The sequence below is a fragment of the Etheostoma spectabile genome, chromosome 5 (assembly GCF_008692095.1).
Source record: "Etheostoma spectabile isolate EspeVRDwgs_2016 chromosome 5, UIUC_Espe_1.0, whole genome shotgun sequence".
Lineage (NCBI taxonomy): Eukaryota > Metazoa > Chordata > Actinopteri > Perciformes > Percidae > Etheostoma > Etheostoma spectabile.
This window is the reverse complement of record NC_045737.1, coordinates 28,443,403-28,451,334: the sequence shown is the minus strand read 5'-3', so window position 1 is coordinate 28,451,334 and position 7,932 is coordinate 28,443,403.

Below are 7,932 nucleotides of genomic sequence, written 5' to 3'. Positions count from 1 at the left end.
CTCATTTCATTCCTTCATTAAAGATAGAACTCAATTTTTGCCTCTCCCTGTTTGTCGTCCCTACGGCGGCTACACTACATTCCCGAGCGCGCTTTGAGCTTTTAGACACGTGTTATGATAAGCACACGGCAAACACGTTTGATAAGCACCTTTTCTCCCACTCTACCTCTCTTCTTCTCCCAGGATTTAGGGAGCTGAATATTTGTTAGCAGATTTGTTTGCAGATTCATCTGCCCTCGTTCGGGGCTTGTCTCGGTTTGTTACCGAGCGCTTCATCCCGCTGCCTCTCTCACAAAGAAGGAGAGGGGACATTAAGTTTCTAGATGTTTCTCTCTGCTCCAACCAGCTGCCTGAGCTCCCTTAATCCCCATCCCCATATGAAAAGTCCCCTGCACGACTCTCACCTTATTTCGGTGAAGGTAGGGGGAAAGAGTGGCATTTGTGCAGAATCGGTTGCTGGCAAATGGATGGGACTTATGGAACATTACCTCACCGACACAGACAGCTTAATTCGTATGAGTGGAAAGAACATCTTTTTCTCTCATTCTGTGTTTTTATTCCCCTCTTACAACCCCTCCTTCCCTTTCAATGGTGCCTTCCCTGCTCTCTCCGTCTCTCTCTTTTCCTCTCCTGGGACCCTTCCTCCATCATACTTAACTCTTCTTCAAAGCCATCTACTCAGCTCATCCCCCCCCCGTCCACCCTCCAGTCCCCCGCCATCGCTCTGCGCCTCTCTCTCATTACTATTTGGTTTTTTACGAGCTGGATGTCCTCTGTCTCCTTGATGCCCTCATCCACCATTTCAAAAGTTAGAGTAGAACACACACAAACACCCCCCCCCTCTCCCTGCCGTGTCTTCATCGGGTTGAGCAGAAGGTCTTAGTCATCAGCAGTCCATTAGGGCACAATGGCAGCAGTTGTGTTGCTGCTGCGCCGAGAGAGTGCAATGTGCTCCGAGCACAGGCGAACTGCTGGCTGCGCCGACACCCCCAGCAGACAGGCAGTCCCGCTCTTTCCACTCATGGTGCGCTGCTGAATACGGTGGCTCTGTGTCCTTTGCCAGTGGAATGATATGCCTCATTCTTCCACATCTCAGTTTATTGGCACGTTAAAATAGGAAAGTAAAACCTCACAATCTCAGTAAATAATTCACGCTCGTGTTAACTGGTTTGACATTTTCACTGTGCACCAACGAAGGAGCAACTGTCTCAAAAGTTATCATCAGACAGTCTGTGGAATGACAGATACAGACTGGAGCTGAGGAATAAGACTATATGACTTGTTATCAACATTAAAGTTAGAACACCTTTGATATTTTTTACATGAGAGATGTGTTTTTGCCCTTGCTTTCCTCATCGGTGTGAAGTTGATAGTCAGCTCACAGCAACATTGGAACATGTGATATATGATGATAGTTGTTGCCAGCCACTGGAAATCAAATATCATCAAATAACAGCAGCACAGTCAGAAAGAAGCTGATTAGCTGAGCAGCGTGTGGTGATTTGGTCAGCTCACCACTTTGGTTCAAAATGATATTCAACAATGCTAATAAACTACTGGATGGATCATGGTGACTTTGTGTACAGACATTCATGGTCCCCAGAGGATGAATCCTGGATGAAAACTGTTGAACAGTGGCAATAGTAGTCACAATAAAGATAATGGAGCAGAGACTAGAAATAGTAGTTGCAGTAGTTCATGGTGTAGCAGGGCACAGCAGAGCGTTGCAGGACGTGGAGCAGGACCACAGTGATAAACGCAACCATGATTTTGGTTTGACCATGGAGACGAGAGAGACCGCTAGCTTGACCATAGTCAGAAATATTTACTAGCTAAAAAGAAAAATCCATCAACTGATTCTACCAGAACAAACAAACTATAGCTGTGAAAATGCCCTGCGATGGTGAACATAGTAAGAACATGTTAGCGTTACCATTGTGAGAATGCTAGCATGTTGACATCAAAGCCTCAAAGAGCGTCTTGCATGGCTGCAGTCTCTTGCACCTACACAGTTTCCACTGCATGGTAGGGCTCTTCTCAAATTGACTTGACTCACTTTTTGGGTTGCAGTACTTTTCTCTTTTCGTTTTCCACTGCGGATAGTGCCCCCTCAGTGTTGGTAGGTTTCTCACCATAGTAACGGCGTGTGAAACTGCCCTGATATCATGGGTAACGCAACACTCGCTGAATCCTTTCAACAACAACCAAATAGAGGAACGTCATTAATTGAACGGCGTAGTGTCTGTCGTTATGCAGGGCTGCCATTTTTAAAAGTCTGGGCCGAATGAACAATCAAACTGTGATTGCTACTGATGGTAGCTTGGCTATTTAAAAATCACGGGTTTGAACAAGATGTCCCGTGTCGCGCTAGTGACGATTCTCAATCCGTGGTCTGAGTGTTATAACTCCACCTTCTAGTATCGGCTCATCGCTTGGAACCTCGCCTGAGGTACCTGAGGTACCTGAGGTACCAGGTACCGTCCACAACTGTAGTCAGTGGAAAACCACCAAGCAGTATCAGTCTTGTTGAGTAATTAAGAAGGTTTTATGCTATAAGCTATATGCACAGAGCAGAGGGATCGACTGCATTGCTAATAGAAAGCTGCAGCCTGTGCTACTTTGACTCCACTGTGGTTGTCTGCTTAGTTTTTAATATACAACACTTGGCAAATGTGCCATAAAGAGATGCATTGCAGTACTGAATGGCAGCGATAGCCACAGGAGTCATAAGGTCTTTCAGTAAAATAGCTGGCTGTGGTCATTGAATCTTTACGTACCATTTCACTCCATTGCTATTGATGGGATGTTACTTGATGGTGTTAAAAGCAGAGTTTTCTAATTGCAGTGAGGAACTGACTGAGCACAGGACAGGACGCTTAATTCTATGATTATGCGTTGCAAGCACTTTAGTTTTTAGTTTATGGGCTTTTATACATGTTTTGCTCTTTTAGAATTGTATTTTTACAGCAAATAAACGTGTGTGAAAATGTGCATGCAATAATAAATTGCTCTATCTTAAGTGCTGTCCTATCAGTGATGCCCAGACAGGAGTATGGGAGTCGTGTTTGTTTATACATTTGACATATTTGGAAGATCAGCTGCCTGCAAAGAATGTGATTAAAAGAAATTTTGGCCAACACTGCCGGCAACAAATGGTTGTGTTTGTGTGTGTGTTGAGGAAAGTATTCCTTTCAGGCATCACCTTGCTTAAGCAGCTATAATTTACTACCTTGGACTTGATGCCTCCAGCACAAGTGCATTGTGGGAGCAACGGTTTTGTACTGCACTTTTTTAGAAGTCTTTACATTCATTCTTAGAAATTCTCCTCTGGAAATAGGAAGGGAAGTTCAACGTGACTTTGTCAGACACAAGTACGCTTGTGGTGGGCATTTCAGCTTTTTCAACATGTTCATCAGTTCAGGCCGTCTAATCGGAAATAAACCTCTGAGAGACAATGCCAAAGTAGCACTTAAAAACCTCCAAACTGAAGCTCTCACTCCATTATCAGACACACAGGTCACAGATGGCCACAGATAATAAGCTCTTTAACGCCTGTTATTGTTTTGGCTTTATCCCTTTCCTTCACACATTTTTGTTGACAAAATGGCAATCTGGTTCCAATCAGCACTATGCACTGACAGACAACCGACTCAGGAATATGAGACAACCAACAGGAACCACACCTCGCCCATCCGAGCATCAGCTGATGCTAATGAGCCTGTCCCATCCGTAAGCAAACATCTTATCAACTTTGTACTCTCAAATATGGATATTGTTACACAAACCGGCATCAATTTGTGTGAGTTGACACCCAAATAAGATAAACAGAAAATTGGCACGCCAGATGCTGCCCGAAAATGCACGCATTCATGTTACAATCACAACTAACTCCTGTCACAGGTGCTAGTGTTACCTGCTGATTGAGTTTCACAATTGACAAATGCATAGTTCTTTTCTCCCTATTTCTCTCGCTACATACCTGAAGGGGAGAGATGTCTGAAAATGAGAGACATTGCGACAGAGACAAGACGTCTTTCAGCAATAAGCTTTATTCTCACTCTGTGTGTGTGTGGGGGGGGGGGGGGGGCGTGCGTGCGCATGCGTGTGTGCAATAGTGCATGTATACCTCATCAATGTTTTTATTTGTACTCAATGATTTTCAGACAAAGGAGAGGCAAAGAGAGAAGAATCATATGCTGCTGTTTTCCTCACCACATGTCTCATGTGTTTGTGCATCTCCGGGTTCGCTGTTTGCCTGGAATTTCTTTTTCATTTCAGTGGCAGTGCCTTGCAGACTGCACTAACCTTTTGAAATGGCACCGGCTGTTCAGTTCCCTGGCAAGAACTCAAAAAGAATGAAGTGTGCCGCCAATGAGGCTGGCCTGCTCCCCTCGGTCTGAATTACTCTGTTTTGGTCAATCACTCTATCCCTGTTTACGCAGCACTCAATTTGCCATGATTGATTCTGCACCGTGCACACACCCGCGTCTTGAATTCAGGACAGGACTTTGGAAATTGTCAGCCATCGATTCTCAATTTGCCTGGTCCCGATGGCAAAATTTGTCTCCGCATTCTGGTCAAGGGGGTGCAGCTTAATTAGTTTTAAGATTTGTTCCACTTGGACACAAATGACAGTTAATGGTTCTTGTGGGACTTTGCACACAGTCTGTCGTGCTATTGGAATGGCATGTAGCCCAGCTGTGAATGCAAGATGTCTTAGTTTTTACAATGAATTGATTAAGTTGCCAGAAGGCTCCATTTGAAGGAAACCTATTATTTTATTCCCGACAAAGCATTTAACGAGATATGCCTCAGGCTGGCTAAAACATAACATAACCCCTTTTTTACTTTAACAACATACACTTAAATTGTAGTCATTTAGTTAAAGCACTTGCATCAGCTGGATCTTGATAAAACAATTGCAACAGAAGTAGAATTCTAGATTTGTCAAACTAAAGGGGAACTAACAGGTAGTGCAGGGATAGGAGAAACTGATTATATGCAAGACATGTACCTGTATCCACAGCTACAGGGACATCAGTTGTCAATCAGGTGGAGGGAATTACTTATTGCAGTCATACTTTTTCTAAATACAGACCCTCACTTTTGCACCAATATATATCATTGGCCACCCACCCAAACCTCTGCGGTCTGTCCTGAGACTAGCCCTCCTAACAGTTGACCCCCTGCTGACAAAATGACAGATGGGATGTAGGCTTTCTGACCTCAACAAGCGAGCACAGGTACACCTCAAAACCATGCCACAATCAGTCTTTTCGTCCTGCACAGTTCTATAGTTCTGGAGGACATGGTCTGGGTTGGCGCAAGAGGAAAGTGTGTCGAAAGGTGACTGCAGCGTTGGGTGTTTGGCGAGAACAAAGTGTGTGTGTGTGTGTGTGTGTGTGGTGTATGAGTGGGGGGGGGGGGGGGGGGGGGGGGGGCGACAGTGGAAGCTCTGCTTCTCTTCCTTACCTTGACACCCTGATCTGTCTCCTTCTCTGTTCTCTCTCTTTGCGCAGGCCTCTTGTGTCCTCCGTCACTCATTCATCCTCAGTTGTTGTGGCTCTCTTTCTGTCGTCAAATCCCTCTCTTTCTCTTGCTTATCCCAGCTCTTTTTCCATCTGGTCTGGTTTTGTGGATCTCGTTCCTCCTTCCTCACTCATCTCCCTTCCCCATGTCTCTCTCCTTCCCTTTCTGCCTTTCTTTATGTCGTTTTGGCCGCAGTCCCATTTCCCCAATTGGCTTAGTGGCAGTCTAATCATTCTCCGACACCCCTGCTGTCGTCTCTTCTATGTGAGCGCCTGCCGCTGCTCTAATCCCATGATCAGTAAATACCCTTTTTCAGCGCACACCATTTCTCAGCATCTCACTGCCTTCCTAGTGTATACTTCTCCACAGAGCATACTGATGGTCCTTCCACTTCCTCCAGGCAAGCACAGCGTAGAATGATTTTGAGTGCAGCAAAAGTGAAAGATTGACTAGGAAACTCTGATGGACCAAAAAACTTTCTGCATTTGTTCAGCTGTCCACTCTGGCACCATTTCATCAGTTTGGTGGTGAACTGTGAACAAGAAATTGAGTAATTTTCCTAAAACCCACCACCATTTTGTTCAGCTGTCTGCTGACTCCATTGCAGGACGGTATTAATGATAATATTGCTCTTTAACCTGCAGCTTTCATTATGATTTGATAGATTTATGTAACTACAGCCTTGCCAAACACAACTTCCACACTGTACAAATACGTCCACCCTAAAAAGTTGTGAAAGTCAGTGACTCAGTTAGTCAGTTTAGGGTCAGAACATTCACTTATTCATATAGCAATTCAGTCAACTTCTTGAAAGAGATTTTTTTGCGGATTTATGCCTCATTGTACCTTGTTTAAGAAAACTGAATGTTTTAAAAATTCTTGTTTTTTCCAATATCTGCACATGGCAACTACAGTGTGGTTAAGGTAAGGCAACAATCGTGGTTAAGCTAAATCAACTATGGGTAATGTATTTTTAGGGTTAGGCAACTCAAATATGTTGAAGGAGAGGCTCACTGTTTTTTCAAGTCTGTCTTAAAACAATACTCTCAAGCCCATATGTAGATTGAAATAGATTTCGCTTGCTGTAATCATTCCTCCTGTTCATAACAACCATGCTTACTATGGAAGAAATAAGGACTAAAGTCCACAACCCTTCTGACCTTGTTCTACCGGCGGGTAAACGCAGACCTCCATGTACAGGCGCCATACATCTGCATGTACGCCTTGGTTTACCAAGTACCACCAAACACTGAACAAGACATTTTGACCAAAATGAAAGGTGACCAAAATGTTCCAATTAACTTTGACTGAAGCGAAACAACACAGTGACAGCCAAAGTTAAAGACAAAAACATGGAAAGCACCTAAAAACAAGTTCATGGCTATTTTAATGTACACAGTGCCGTGGTTAGCATTGTTACCCCTCTGTCCTGATTGACAGGTTAGTGTGTGTATATTTAAAAATAAATGGAACCATTTGTTTGTAAGGGTTCATGGTTAATGTGGCTAGGGAAAGGGAAGTTTTGGGTCCCCTGCTGGAGCTGCTGCCCCTGGTTACCTGACCCCGCTGGATGGATGGATGGATGGATGGATGGATGGATGGATGGATGGATTGAATGAACATCATGGTGTATTTTAGATTTTATTTTAGCCTATTAGTATTACTTCACTAATTACTATTAGGATTCTAATCATTTCAGACATTAAGAAAGTCACAAGGCTAGATTAGAAGAAGCAACCACGCCCCCCGCCCCCTGGTTCCCATAATCCAGTCAAGTAGACATAAACTCGTCTTTCTTACCCACTAAGGAGCTAATCACTAATCAGTGACTAATTTATTTAGCTGCACCTGTAGCGCTCCACCTCCAGCTCCTGGTACTGATGCCAGCATGGCCAGCAGCAGCACTAAGCCTCCGTTCACAATCAGCGTGATGATGGCCAACTGAGGGGTAATATGGCTGAAGGATTACAGGGTTCAGCCCTGTAATCGGGCATTAATCCCAGAAGAAGCTATGCCAAAAAAATCTAATCTACGTTTCATCAACGGTGCTTTCTGTCTGCAAGACTCCTCTTGTTATAGTGACATGAACTTGTTGCAACTGCAAATTGTATTCATGTTTGAATTGAAATGTTTCCTTACTCTGATTTTACATATCTACATAAAAGGCTGTGTAGGTGGTACAGCCAGGGTGTAATTTGCTGGGGGGTGCATGGGATTGCCCCCTTTTTGATCTACATATCCCTGCCTTTGCTGAATTACTGTAGGCTACAGTGCTGTAATGTGAACATTTCTTGGTGCGATAGAAGGATAACATTCAAGCTATAGTTGCTGGTTGTATTTAGCTGCTACAGAGCTCCAGTACGCCAGCTACCAGCAGCAGTTGTTTACCTTCAGCTTTCTTTG